The sequence below is a fragment of the Octodon degus genome, unplaced genomic scaffold, assembly GCF_000260255.1.
Source record: "Octodon degus isolate 3935 unplaced genomic scaffold, OctDeg1.0 scaffold00015, whole genome shotgun sequence".
In the NCBI taxonomy this organism is placed as follows: domain Eukaryota; kingdom Metazoa; phylum Chordata; class Mammalia; order Rodentia; family Octodontidae; genus Octodon; species Octodon degus.
In genome coordinates this window covers 24,045,197-24,060,644 of record NW_004524591.1, presented here as the reverse complement: position 1 = coordinate 24,060,644, position 15,448 = coordinate 24,045,197, and the positions used below count along the sequence as shown (strand labels likewise).

Here is a 15,448-nt window from a genome sequence, read left to right as displayed (position 1 = left end):
TTTTTTTTTTTTGGTGTGTGTGTGTGTTCTTTTAGTAGTTTTACAGTTTTAGGTTTTACATGTAGGTCTTTGATCCATTTTTAGCTTATTTTTGTATAGGGGGAGATATTTGTTGAGAGAGAGAACTAGATATTCTATCTGTGACGATTCAATTTTTCCAGCACCATTTATTTAAGAGGTTCTTCTCTAATGTATGTTTTGACACTTTTGTCAAGAATCACATGAGGTTATTTCTAGACACTGTTCTTTTTAATTGGTCTGTATGTCTTTTTTGATGCCAGCATCACATTACTTTGCTGTGACTTTGTAGTATATTTTGAAGTCAGGTAATTTCATTCTTGTAGCTTTGCTCTTTTTGCTCAAGGTTGCTTTAGCTATTTTGAGATTTTTGTATTTTTAGGATTTTGTTTTTTAGTTTTCGAGACTATGTCATTGGTGTTTTGATGAGCATTACATTTACTTTGTAAATTTCTTTGGGTAGAATGGAGATTATAATAATAACTCTTTCATACTATGAACATGGGAGGGCTTTCCAATTTTTGTATCTTTTTCAATTTATTCAATCAGAGTTTTATGATTTTCATTATAGGGATTTTTTTTCTATTTTGGTTAAATTTATTTGTAGGCCTTTTTTTATTTATGACTATTATGAATTAAATTGCTTCCATAGAAGTATTCTGGTGTGTAAAGTGCTGCTGATTTTGGTATCTTAACTTTTGTTTTTATCCTGCAACTGAATTTATCAGTTTTCACATTCTCTTGGTAGACTCTTTAGGTTTTTCTGTATAAAATTGAGTTATCTTCACATAGGGATAATTTGACTTCCTTCCTTCCTACTTACATGCCTTTTGTTTCTCTTGCCTAATTGTTCTTGCTAACTCTGTATGATAAGAGTAGGGCAGAGTGGACATCTTTATTTTGTTCTAGATCCTGTATTCAATATATGTTGAACTTTTTTTTTTTTTTTTTTTTTCAGAACCGGGGATTGAACTCAGGCCCTTGTGCTTGCCAGGCAGGTGCTTATTCTACTAAACCATCTCCCCAGCCCAGTATATTCAATATATGTTGCCAGTGTTTTCTCCTACCTTCTTCTTTCCTCTCCCCTTCTTCCTTTTCCTCTTCCACTTCTTCCTATTCCCCTTTCTCTTCCTCTTCTTTTTTTCCCTCTTCCTTCTTTCTTCCTCTTATAATTGGCCTTTATTATGTTGAGATGTGTTTCTTGTATGCCTAATTTATTTAAGGTTTTTATTATGAAGGGGTGTTCTACTTTTGTCAAATACCTTTGTTGATGTGATCTGTCACATATATGAGCTTATATATGATGACTATTCTTGTATTCCTGAGATAAATCTCACTTGATTTTGATGATTGGTTGTATTTTTTGTTGTGTGGCTAGATTTGACTTTGACTTTCTAGTATTAGTTTGCATCTGTGTTTATGAGAAATTTGGTCTATAATTTCCTTTTTAAAATTTTTGTTTTATCCTTACTTGGTTTAGATATCAGGATAATGTTGGCCTGATAGAATGAGTTCAGAAAAATTCTCTCCATTTCAGTTTTTTTTTTTTTTTTTTTTTAATAGCTTGAGAAGAGGTCATTAGTTCCTTAAAAGTTTTAAAGACTCTGGGCATGGTGGTACACACTCTGATCCAAGCAGTTGGGAGGATTGCTCCAAGTTCAAAGGTAGCCTGAACTACATAGTGAAACCCTGTTTCAAAAAAAGAAAACCAAAACCAAAACTAAGAAAAAAAGTTTAATAAAATACATCAGTGAAAGCATTGGTGCTCAGCTTTTCTTTGTTGAGAATCTTATTACTGATTTAATCTTGTTATTTGTCATTGGTATGTTCAAATTTTCTGTATCTTCAGGTTCCATTTCTACTAGGTTTTCCAATTTATTGGTATATAGGTTTTTTCTGACCCTTTTCATTTCTGTGGTGTTCATGGTAATGTCTTCCCTTTTCATTTCTAATTGGGTTTACTTATATATTTTTTCACTTAGCTAGTCTAGCTAACATTTGGTAGCTTTAACTCAAAAACAAGCCCTACTTTTTGATTTTTTTGTTGTGATTTCAATTATAGTGGTCCCTCACTTATCGTGGAGGTTACATTCCAGACACCCCCACAGTAAGTGAAAATCACTAAGTAGCGATGTTGTATTTATTTCCGTATTTTTATGTATTTTAAGGCTTGGGCTGGTCTGATAGCTCAGCGGACTAAAGTGCCTATTTAGGCAGAACTCATTGGCCAGGGTTCCACCCCTGGTGTTCTGTGTCAGCCCCGCCTGTGGAGCTCACTGATACTGTGATTGAGACTGGGTGTGGTGGCGCATACACATGCCCCTGTAATCCCTGCCCTAAGTACAGAAAAAAAAAATATATATATATATATATATATATATATATATATATATATGCTTCATAAGTTCTTCCCACATTCTTATAAACCTTTCCTATACTTTTAAAAACTCTTCTAATGTTCTTAACCATTTTTAAAAACCATAAACCTATGTAATTTTAGCACCATATTATGCCGAGTGGTACTGCAAAATCCCATGATACAGCAAAAAAAAATCAACAATAAATAATTTAGATTAGTATTTTTTGAAAGCCTGTGATACAAAGTTTGTGAAAGTTGAACCGTGCAATAGTGAAGAACTACTGTATTTCTGCTCCAATCTTCATGTCTTTTTTTAATACTAATTGTGAGTTTGCTTTATTCTTGCTTTTCTTTTTTTAAAGAGCAAAATAGTAAAAAAAAAAAAAAAAAAAGAGAAATGACACAATTTTACTACACAAAATGATAGAAATTCGCTAGCTGCCATCTTGTGTTCCCACGTGTGTTTGTGTGCCTAATCTCAGCTGTTCTGCCTGAGACCCCCTGAGTGCCAGCCCTAGTCCCCTGTGCTGCCCCACTTGGAAAAAATTACTGAGACCTGCTGTTTTATATTATGACTGCTTTTGAGAATTGTTTTTGTTTATGAATTTGATAAAATCTAGATCTCTAATATTTTTTAAGCCCGAGCCCTTTAGACACTGCAGCTCTTTTTAGTTTTTGCTTACATACAATTCATTCTTTGCAGCCAATTAAGCTGGAGAAACCTGGGAATAAAGTTTGAAACAGATTAATAAAACAAAACAAAACAAAAAAGCAAAGAAAATGATAGGAATTCAACCATGGTTGTTATATTATATACTGTTTGTTGTCTTCAAATTTGTTACTCTTGCTTTTCTTGAACTGCAGTTGTAGGGGTTTTTTTACTGGAAACCTTACAGGGTGTAGATGTTTATTCCTTTTATTAGTGTTTTACTATATTAAGTTTATATTTTGTTTTTCTTGTACTAACTTCAAGAAAAAACTTATTTCTCCTTTGATTTTTTTTAATATGGTAGAATGAAACTCCCAACCTGAAAGATACCTGTGACTAGTTCATGTTCTCTAAAACTGAGAAATAAATTTTACAAACAGTGGAGTTTAAGAGCAGAATATATTTATTGAGGGAAAGAAAGCTCTGTCTGAGACAGGGACAGAAGCAGACCCAAGTGAGTTGCCAAGGAGCTTGTCTTTTCTAGGGATTTTTATAGAGCAAAACCACAAGATGAGGTAGGTCCAAGGTGGGAAATATGGGAACTCACTAGGTAGGCATGTGGTGGGACAAAACTATGGCCAACCAATAAGATTACAAGCACAGTTGCTCAGGTAAAATTGCTTAAATAGAGATAAAATGGGGAAGCAAGTCATATAGCACACAGGCATGAATATAGAACAGGCTTTTCTGTAAGAGGTTGGATTAGTGACTTCCTGGCTTTTTCAAGGTGATAAGAGACCTATTTAGAGGGTCAGTCTCTGATGTTTATCCTTAGGGAGGTATGCATTTCTTTGATCTTTTCTCTTGAGGTCTGGCCCATAATAAAAGTATCTTTCCCACAGTTGCAAGGCGTCTTGTCTTTCTTACTGGCTTCTGATTGTCTAGTTCTGACTTTGTTCATTCTATAGAATGCTGTTTAGTTCTGTGAATGTGTGATTTGCAAAGTTTTCTTTTTTGTTTATTTCGAGTTTATTTCATTGTGATCAGAAAAGAAACATTTTTTAAAAAATGTGTTTAGTACAGGGCCTATTGGGTCTCACTATGCAGATTGGACTCGTAGTGATCCTCCTGTTTTCAGCCTCCCAAGTGCTTGGATTATAGGCACATGCCACCATGTCCAGTCTCAGTTGCCTTGTGTCCCCTGGGGGTAGAGCTGGGGCTGGCATGGCAGGCTGGGGATTGAACCCTGGTCCCTGTGTCTGCCTAAGCAGGCACTTTAGTGCGCTGAGCTACCTGGCTGGCCCTCCATCATGTGATTTTTATTATTTAAAATATTTTTGATAATTGTGGGCAAATTAATATATAGACCATTTTAGTATATGTTTGTTAGTATAAAGAATGTATAATCTATAGCAATTCTTTAGATGTTTGTTAGGTCCATTGGACCTACAATAAATTCATAATATAGTATAGTTTAGTATGTTCATTTTTTGTTTTTAATTTTAAGGATGGGATGGATGAGCTGGCCATTGATCAGAGATAGGTGTTAAAATCTTGCAGTATTATTGGATTGTATCCTACTTTCCTCTTAGAAATACTTAGTAATACTTTGTATAATTTTGTAAATTTGAGTTTAGTGTTCTGGCATTAGAGGTTGTATCAGTTAGGGTTTTAGTAGAGGAACAGATATAACACAAGATATACAAACATATAAGGTATTATAAGATTGACTTAGGATGGTCAGCTACACAGTTGGATGAAGAAGTGTGCAAAGAGCATCTGCACACTGGAGAATGAAGGATTTAGTCTGAGCTGTGGAGCTCACTGTAGTGTTTTGTGTAAGTCTGTATTAGGAGGCTAATGAGTCTGTGACAGAAGGCTATATCAGGCCAGTGGGTCTGTGACAATAGCCCTACTGATCCACCAGCAACATTTTTTTTTGCTAGTTATGCACAGGACTTGTGTTCTACTGGACTAGAAGTCCTCGTTTAGAGGAAAAAAAGGTTAAACCAAAAAGCACAACAATGATATCATTAAACTAGAAGCTAAGATTTCTTGGTGGTCATTTTGGTTTCATGCCTCAGAAGAAACAAGCTAAAAGATCCAGGACAGAGGCCACACTAAAAGCCAAAAAACTGCATCCAAGCTGACTGGAAGACTGGAGCTCCTCCAAGGAAATGGACTGCTTTGTCCTTTTTTCAATATCCTCTGAGATAGTGGGGCCTTTATGCCCTAAGGTATGGCCTCAATGTCTCAGGTTGTATGGAATTGTTGAGCTGATTTAGTTAAGTGTTTAGCTTTTCAAGTTGACACAGTGTATCAACCATTACAGAGGCATATTTACAATCACACCCAGTAGTCAGCCATTCACTCATTCATTCATTCATTCATTCATTTTTAGTACAGGGTCTACAGGGTCTCACTACACAGATCGGGACTTGTAATGATCTTTCCTGTTTTTCATCCTCCCAAGATCTGGGATTACAGGCATGCACCACCATACCCAGTCTCCTTGGCAGTCTCTGCACACCTGAGGGGTGGGGCCAGCACGCAGGCCATGGATCCAAACCCCAGACCCTGTGTCTGCCTAAGCAGGTGCTTTAATCCACTGAGCTATCTGGATGGCCTCTTGTAGTTCTTAGAATTTTCTTTTTGTCTTATACTTTTGACAGTTTGACTATAATATACATGATGAGGCTCTTTTCTGGTCATGTTTCTTGGCCTCTTGTACTTGGGTATCTACATTTGGGAAGTTGTTAGCTGTTACTCATTGTGTAGGTTTTTATGCTTTTTTCCTTTTGCTTTCAGATACTCCCGAAGTTTGAATATGTTCATTTCATGATGTCTCAGAGGTCTTAGAGATCATTTTTATTTATTTTTTTGTTTATTTGACTAAGGTATTTCAAAAGACTTGGGCTTTAAGTTCAGACCTCACCTGGTCTGCTATTGAGGCTGTCAAGTTTTTGAAAAATGTTTTTACTTTTAATTCAACTTTTTGTGTCCTTCATTTCCAAGGTTTCTGTTTGGTTTTATTAGTATCTCTGCACTGAATTTCTCATTAATATCTTTAAAAAAATTTTTTTTAAGACAGCATCTCACTGTGTAAGGCTGGCCTGGACTCCCTATATAGCTCAGGCTGGTCTCAAACTTGTGATGTTTCCTGCCTTAGCCTTCTGAGTGCTGGGATTATGGGCATGTGCCACCATTCTGGGCTTATTTTTCTAGTTTTATTCAACTATATACTATTTTCTTAAATCATCTAGTTTTTTTTATAATGATTATTTTGAATTATTTTTCCGGTATTTCAAAAATACCATCTTTGGATTCTTTTGCTAGAATTAATGTTCCTTTGGAAGCATCATGTTACCTTGTGTTTTCATATTTCTTGTGGCCCTACATTGAGATTTTCACATCTGGTGAGTGAGTTATTTCTACCACATTTAAAGTGTAGTTTTAAAGATGAGTGGCTTTTTTCTAAAGATGTGTCTCAGGCAGTCAGTTTGGTATGCATTCAACAGTGATTCCAGTTGGTGCTCATAGTGTTCTGTGTAGCTTCTTTGACTGTATTTGGTGGCTATAAGTACGGTCTGTGTGGTGATGGTGTTGGAGAGATCCAGTATGTTCAAGGGCCACGTGGAGATGGGGCCATTGTAGCAGACCTGGTGGATGTGGTACACATAGCATTGTGGGCTGTGTATCTGATATATGTCTACTCCAACAGTGGGAATGATGGTCCTGTGACTGTACTGGATATTTCCTCGGATACTGCTCTGGCAAGTGAGGGGACCCACCAGCATCTTTCCTTAAGCCCAGTGTTGATGTAGACACCCAAAAGCAAAAGCTAGTCATGGAGTGGAGGAGATGATAATGAGGGCAATACATGCTGTCAGACTCAGTTTTGGTATAGGGATATGGTAATTGGGAAGTGATGCATTTGCCCTTGGTCACAGCAGTGCTGTGATTTGTCTACCTCTTCCAATTTTTAGTCATAGGAACTCCTTTGGGAGAAATAGTTTTTTTTTTTTCAGAAGTTCTAGGTTGCTTTAACATACGTACGTATAACAGATGTATGATCAAGACTCATAGTTCCATGCTGTAGTTTGGAGATTTGTCATGCATAAATTTCAGGTTCTGTGTCATTACTTACTATTCTGCCTATAGAAGTATACGTTTATAAAGGATTTACTGATTTTGATAGTTGTAAACAGTGTAACTGTGTCATTAACAAGTATGTATCCACTATCAAATGATCAATGTATAAGGGTTTCAGAGGTTGCATAGAATTATTTTTTCTCACTATTCTGGGAATGGTACTGATGTGAAAGCAGTGTGAGTGTCAGGAGCTGGGACATCTTCTAATGAGTTTATTGGACTTAATGTGAAAGAGGTTTAGTGACTGCAAAACTATTCCAGTGTTGCATACACATTTCTTCATAACATGAGAAGAATGTACCAGTGGTCAGTGATGTAATAGCCATTGCTAATGTCCTTATGCTTCTAGTGTAGAATATCAGTTTGAAAGACTAAGACAAATCATTTATAGTAATAATTTATCAAGAAAGAATCTAAGGGGCCGGCAAGATAGCTCGGCAGACTAAAGTGCCTGTTTAGGCAAGCTTAGGTAAGTGCAGGGACCGTGGTTTGATCCCTGGTTCCATCCCTGGCACCGTAGGCAACCCCAGCCCCGCCCCCAAGGGTGGGCTGAGCCTGCCATGGAGTCCCAGCATAGTGTAGCACGCTAGTAATCCCAGCACTGGGGAGGCTAAAAACAGGAGGATCACTATGAGTCTGAGCTGCATAGTGAGACCCTGTAATAACCAAATACATTAAAAAAAAAAAAAAGAATATGAGGGCTGGGAGGATTCAGCTCAGTGGTGCAGTGCCTACGTGGCAAGCATGAGGTCTTGAGTTTGAGTTTTGGGTACTGAAAAATCTGAGACATAGTTTGAGGACAGAATAATGATTGAGTCTTTAATGTATGATGATGCCCCTTTTGATCTCTTTGGTTGTTGGTCTATATTTTCTATGAAGATAGTATTAGCCTTGCTGGAGTTGACATGCTAGTAGGGAAAGACAAATAATTTCTCATGTCATGGTAAGTACAATGAAGAAGCATGTAATAAGAATAGGAAACTAGCTGGGTGTGGTGATGTAGGTCTATAATAGTAGTATTTGGGAGGCTGAGACAAGAGGATTTTTGTGAGTTTGAGGCCAACTTGGGCCACATGGTGAGACACTGTTTAAAAAAAAAAGAGAAGGAAACTAAGATTACCTGCCTTAGGAGTATGCTAATGTGGTTTGCTAGCTAAATGAACTGGTCAGCTCTAGCTACTTCTGGTTGCATTTGGAGACCCTTCATTTCCTGAAGCATCTACATCTGATATCTGTAAAATGAAATAAGAAAATCTGAAAATAAAGTTACTGAATGAGTAAACTTAGTTTTTGTGTTCCAAATTAATTATACTGTGACAGCTTTATTTTTCTGTTATAGAATTTAAAAAAGCATTAAAGTAACTATTTTTCATGCTTTGTTTGTATTTTTAGGAAAGGGGCTACCAGGTGTTCACTATTAGATCAGACTCATAGTGATCCTTCTGTTTACAGCCTCCCAAGAGTGGGATTACAGGCGAGTGCTACCACACCCAGTCTCAATGGCTGTCTCAGCGTGCCCCGGGGGCCAGACTGGCATAGCAGGCCCGAGGATCGAACCCTGGGCCCCCGGGCCTTCTTGCAGGTGCTTTAATCTGCTGAGCTATTTGGCCGGCCCTAATTTGTTTTTGAAAGCTGAGGTTTCTAAAAACCAGATTGTTTGATAGATACATGGTTATTATACTAGTTTTCTTTTCTTTTACTTTTTAAATCTGCTATTCATTTGCCTCTTTTATTTTGTTTATTTTTTAATCGTTGTTTAGTTTTATTTATAACTATAAACTTAATTCTGCAATCCAGGTAGGTACATTTGTAGGGGAGCAAGGAAAACGTGGAACTCCGAGAACTACGATAAGAGCAGAGATAATAGGGCGTTTTGAGCAGGTAAGGCGCAGGGTGCTCTCCTTAGCTAGAAGAATGGTCTGGTCTGGTGGTGGCAATACAAACAAGTCACGCGTGTTAGAGCTGTCCACAGTTGGTGATGGTGATCTTCTTGCTGGTTGTGCCATTCCTGGACCCGAAGCGCTCCATAGCCTCCACCAGTGTTTGTGCCTCTTTCACCTTTCTGAAGACCATGGGCTTGCCGTCCAGCCACTCTGTCTTGGCAGCGCAGATGAAAAACTGGGACCCCTTTGTGTTTGGCCCAGCATTTGCCATGGATGAGATGCCTGGGCCTGTATGCTTCAGGATGAAGTTCTCATCATTGAATTTCTCCCCATAGATGGACTTGCCACCAGTGCCATTGTGACATGTGAAGTCACCACCCTGGCACATAAATCCTGGAATAATTCTATGAAAGTAGGAAGCCTTATAACCAAATCCTTTCTCTCCAATGATCAGAGTGTGAAAGTTTTCTACTGTCTTTGGAACTTTGTCTGCAAACAGCTTGAAAGAGACATGGCCCTAGGGCTCGCTGTCAACAGTGATATCGAAGAACATGGTGGGCTTGACCATGGTTGGCAACAAATTACTTAAGAGGATGGGTAGAGGCGTCTGAAAAGTGACCTGCCTCTTCTATTTTAAAGCTGATAAAAATTCTGTTTTCTTGCATTATGCCATATCAAGTGCAAGAATTTCACCTTGGTAGGCTGTAGGGCAGTGATTCCTAAAGTGCACTGGGGGGGAGGGTCTTTGAAGAATTTCAAAGTCTAGGTCACATCCCAGATTGATTTAATCAAAATCCCTGGGGTTGGGCTGCTGGCTTCCATAAAATTTGACATTCCTAGGTGAATTCAGTGTGCAGACAAATTTGGAATTGTTGACGTAGGGTTTAGCTTATGCTGTACAGTGGACCAAAAGTCATTGTTCTTGTCTTTGTTTTATATCCTCTCTAAGTAGTTAGAAACGAACCAGGTATTTGTGCATGATACATACCATGTGGTGATATTTACATTTATTGTAGAAACAGTGTTTGGAGATGCTTTGCTGCCATCCTCTATTGTAATTTTGGAATACAGCTGATAAGCACTTGTTTTTTAATTTGTAGCCTATTTGGTCAAAATGAGTTTGTTTTACTAATTGAGTTTGATAATTCTGCAGCTTTGGACTGATTTAGAACTCTTTAGACCTGTCAACTTGATCTAATTTTGTGCATCTCTTCTGTGTCCTCATCAGACTTCACACATTTATTAATTGAAAAGTGGTGGCTTTGTACACTGTGGCAAACTGGAAACAAAATTGATTTAAATGCAGAAAATTCTTACTAGTACAATGAAATAAAAAAATAAATATTTTTTCCTAACAACTTTTGGTATTTTTATCTGTGTGAGGGATGTACAAACACTCTGTTACTTCATTGAATGATTGTGAGAATGAAAGTGGAATAGTGTATGGAAAGAGTACTTTGTAAAGTATAAAGCAGTATATACATTTAAGTGGTGTAAGCGTCATCTTTATCATTTCCATCACCCAGTGACAAGTAAAAAGAAAAGGACTTTTATAATAAGTGCCTTGGAATTATTTATTTATATTATTAAGCAGCATTTCTATTCCAGTGCTAGCTTCAGTAATGTATATATGTTTTTTAGTGAGATAGACCATGTATGTGTGTTTACACATTTGAGTCTCCAGGTAGAAAAATAATATCTAAGTCATTTGTTGTTATACATCATATTTATGATTTTAGCTTCACATATGGATTTCTTTGCTTAGCTTGGCAAGATAGGAGGAGCTTATTGAAGTCTTTTTTCTGTGAGAGTCATCCTGATACTGATTACTTGTTGCCTGATTCTTAAATTAAAAAAAAATTGCATTCCTTAGTGAAATTTTAAGAGTTCATATTAGTAAAGAGCTGTGTATGAGCTGAGCATTTCTAGTGGCTTTAGGGTTCTTGCAGAGTGTGGGTGAGATTGTCTTGATTCAAGTGTGGGCTTAAAGTAGCTTTCAGAGACTTCTTTTGCTACCTGTTATAAGAAAATTGTTACTCTCTAACTTCCCAGAAAAGCAAGTAAGTTGATAGGGTAAGTGACTTCCTGACTCTTTTTAAACAAAATGTCTTTCCTAGTGGTCTCTCGGAATTTTGGAGAAGAAACCTAGGTTTTAATGCTTTCTTAAAAGAGCACTGATATGAACTAGTAATTGAAGGAACCATGAAGTTTAGAACAAGGAGAAATTTTGTTTCTGAACTTTGCTTTATTCATCTAACAATTCTTTTATTTTTTTTACGTTGATAGGTATAGTTTAATATCATTAAGAAAGTAATTGGAAATAAAACTATTATAAGGACTTCTATAATAAATAAAGCTCTTATTTTGATATTGTGTCTGAGAACATCCAATGAAGTACATAACTTTGGACTTGAAATTTTGCTCATAGAATTTAATGTTACAGAATTAAGGTTTTTATTACAGTGTGTTCAGAAATATATTTGCATACACATACATAGATATTTATTACAGTAAGATATACAAAAGTAAAAAAAAATCAGTGACTTTAAGTATAATGACTTTTAAGTCATTTGTTTATATTCATATTGTGGTTTAAGATGAAAACACTAAAAATCATATTTTTATGGATGGATAGATGTTTCTAAGGTATTGTCAAATGAAAAAAAAAAACCGTTTAAAAATAATCATTTTTGCAAAATGAGTTGCAAGATGATTTCAGGGAATAGGTTAAATATTATATATTATTACATCTGATGAGGGAAGTTATATGTCCTTTAAGTTTTCTTGGTTTAGTATTCATTACTTTTGCTATTTAAAAAAAAAAGCTTAAGAAAGTAGTAATTTAGAAGGCTGGGGTGTGGCAAAGCTGACTGAGAAGTAGGTGTGACTTGTGCATTACAAAATCCTAGACAAACCTGCTGCACAGTTCCCAAAGCCACTTGGAATTTTCCTGAGAACTGAGCAGATTTTCAGTAGGATGACCTAGACATGACTTAAGCCTGAGATATGGGATCCCAACACTGCTTATCAGAACCATTCTTGTGGGTTTCATCAAGATTTGGACAACATAAAAGAAGAAGCTAAGCGTGTGCTATATTTCCCAGATGCAATTTGTACTTTTACTTTTGCTTTTTAAAGTTTATTTATTAGATACAGAGTCTTGCTACACAGTTTGGACTTGCAGTGATCCTCCTGGCTCAGTCTCCCCAGCACTGGATTACAGGCATGCGTCACCTTGCCTTTTTTCAGGGCTGGCACTGTGTACTCAGAAGGGGATTGAATTTGGGACCTTGTGCTTGCCAGGCAGGCATTTTAGGCCACTGAGCTATCTCCTTGGCTCTTATTTTTGCTTTTAGCTTGTTTTGCTCTGCCCAAGCTTGCTTAAAAATTTTGTCATAGGTTGTTTTTGTTTGCTTTGTCCAATTCTTTGTTTCTGATGGAAGAACTTGGAATCTGACTCCAGAGGGAGAGGGAAGCAACTCAGAATCCAGCAATGTTTAGTTAGTTGGTGAGCCACTTTCAGAAGCAGGCTACTGAGTAGCTGATATTCTTGGTCTTATCTTTTTTTATTAAGTCTACAAAATTGGGGTGCAACTCTTTTATAGTCTTTAAAGATCTTCTGCGATAGAAAATTCTTACATTTAAGCTCTCCAATATGTAGGCCTTCTGTGAATATCAGGCTGATGGATTGATTTAGAATACTTATTAAAAAAAACAAGGACAGACCCAGTCCTAGCCGAGGTCGGTGAGTGTGTGGGAGAGCTTCCCACTACCCTGCGCCAGCGGGACCTACTATTCCCACTACCCTGCGCCAGGCGCAGCGTGGGTGAGACCCTCTTCCACCCACTTAGGACACCCCCCACCACTCCGCAGCACCTCCCCCACCCCGTCCACCTAGTAGGAATTTCTGCCGCATTCCTGGAACCCCCAGACCCAGTCCTAGCCCAGGCCCGGTGAGTGTTTGGGAGAGCTTCTGGCTACCCTGCACCTGAAGGACCTATTACTGGTCCCAGCCCAGGTGCAGCATGGGTGAGACTCTCTTCCACCCCTTTGGGACACCCCCCACAACTCCGCAGCACCTCCCTTACCCCGCCTGCCGAGTAGGAATTTCTGCCCCGTTCCGGGACCTACCCAAGCCTGATCTGCACCTGAACTTCAGTAAATGCTAAGGTTATAACTACAATGAAGATGTACAACAAAGGTCAGAAGACAGTGCTACACAAAATGACGAGAAGGAAGAAAATGCAACCTCAGAACCCAAACTCACCAGTAACAAGTGCAGAGGACACTAACATAGAACAAGTTGGGAATCACACAGCTGAAAGCCATGAATCAATGGCTTCTGAAATAAAGAAACAGCTGCAGAAAGGTATGGAGGAACTCAGATTGGAAATAAAAAAAGAAATCCCTGAATTAATAACATCTGCAGTAAAGAATCAAACGCAGAAACATATTGAGGAAACCCAGTGCCCACCGAGAACAAGTGGAGAGGACACTAGCTTGGCTCAAATGCATGAATTAATAGTGTCGTTAGTAAATAAGCAATAGCAGAAAGTAATAGAGGAGTAGCAGAAAGTTATAGAGGAACTCAGAGCGCACTTCTTTTCTGAAATAAAAAAAGAATTCTCAGAACTCATAGCATCTGAAATAAAGAAGCAACTACAGAAACATAGGCAGGAAACCCAATCTGAAAAGAAACACTGGAGTAAATAAATTTATAACTGCTTCTAAACAAGATATTGATAAAAAATTAGAGGAGATTAGAAAAATGACAGATTCCTTGAATGAGCAATACAGCAAAGAAATAGATCGCATGAAGCAGAGTCAAAGACATAGAGGAAATTAAAATCTCAGTCACAAGCTTGCAAAACCGTTTAAGTGGAAGTGAAGACAGAGTTTCAGATCTTGAAGATGCTGGTGCAGCTAGTGAAAAGGTAAGAAAGGATCTGTTAAAAACAACGAGGATGCAGCAAAGAATAATCCATCACCTGCAAGATGATGCAAAGATGAACAATGTGAGATTAATAAGCATCAGTGAGAAAGAAGGAGTCATTACAAATGACAGTAAAAAAATATAGGCAGAAGTAATAGCAGAAAACTTCCCAAATATGAGGAAACGATCTGACATTCAGGTAAACGAAGCATGCAGACGCCAAGTAACCTCAACCCAATGAAAAATACACTGAGACATGTAATAGTTAAGATCCCAGAAATTCAGCACAATAATAATATACTGAAAGCCGCTAGAGAAAAGAAGCAGATCACATTCAAAGGAAAACCCATCAGAATTACGGACGACTTCTCTTCACAAACCATGAAGGCAAGAAGAGCACGGAGCAGAGTACTTCAAGTCCTCTATGAAAACAAATTCTAGCCCAGACTACTATACCCTGCAAAACTTTCTTTCGAGTTTGATGGAGAAGTGAAATACTTTCATGACAACAGCTAAAGACTTTTGTGATGATAAAGCCAGCCCTACACAGGCTACTGAAAGATGTTCTAGAGAGGGACCGAAATGATCAGAACGCCATGAATGAGATCAGAAGCAACCAACTAAATAGGGAAAACAATTAAACACAGGAGAAAAAGGACTAAACAACAACAGGTAAATAACATGTCAATCGTAAGTCAATACATCTCAATTCAAACCATCGATGTAAATGGACTCAATTCGCCAATTAAGAGAAACAGACTGGCACAGTGGACTAGGAAACAAAATCCAACAATGTGCTGTATACCAGAAACACATTTAACTCATAAAGACCTTCATAGGCTAAAAGTCAAAGGATGGAACACAATACTGCAAGCCCCAGCACCTCAGAAGAAAGCAGGGATAGCAATCCTATTCTCAGACAGTCTCAACTTCAAACCAACAATGATCAAGCGAAATAAAGAAGACCACTATATACCGGGTAGGGGAAAAATTCAAAAGAAAGAGGTAACACTCATAAATATGTATGCACCGAACACGGAGGCACCCAACTATATAAAGCAAATCTTAACGGACATGAAAAATCTAATATCCAATACCACAATTTTAACAGGAGACCTTAACACCCCCTTATCTCCAAAAGATAGGTCAACCAGACAAAAACTTAGCAAAGAACAGAACAGAACCAGAGTTTGAAACAAATGGACTTGGTGGACATATACAGAGTGTTCCACCGAAACACTGCTGAATACACATTTTTCTTAGCTGCACATGGATCATTTTCTAAAATAGACCACATACTGGTCCATCGGTCATGCTTAAGTATATCTAAGAAAAGAGAAATTATCCCATGCACATTACCTGACCACAGTACAATGAAACTGGAAATAAATGACAGAAGAAACCAGAAAAAAAACCTTAAATACATGGAAATTAAATGACACCCTACTCAGCAA

At 37.6% G+C, this 15,448-nt stretch overlaps 1 protein-coding gene and 1 pseudogene across 1 annotated transcript in view; one reads left to right on the top strand and one right to left on the bottom strand.

Annotated features, from left to right (window-relative positions):
* The window catches only part of LOC105741524, a 10,847-nt pseudogene extending 1,218 nt beyond the window's left edge, over positions 1–9,629 (bottom strand).
* Exoc4 (exocyst complex component 4) overlaps positions 1–15,448 on the top strand; it is a 951,164-nt gene that overhangs the window by 60,658 nt on the left and 875,058 nt on the right. The window lies entirely within an intron of this gene.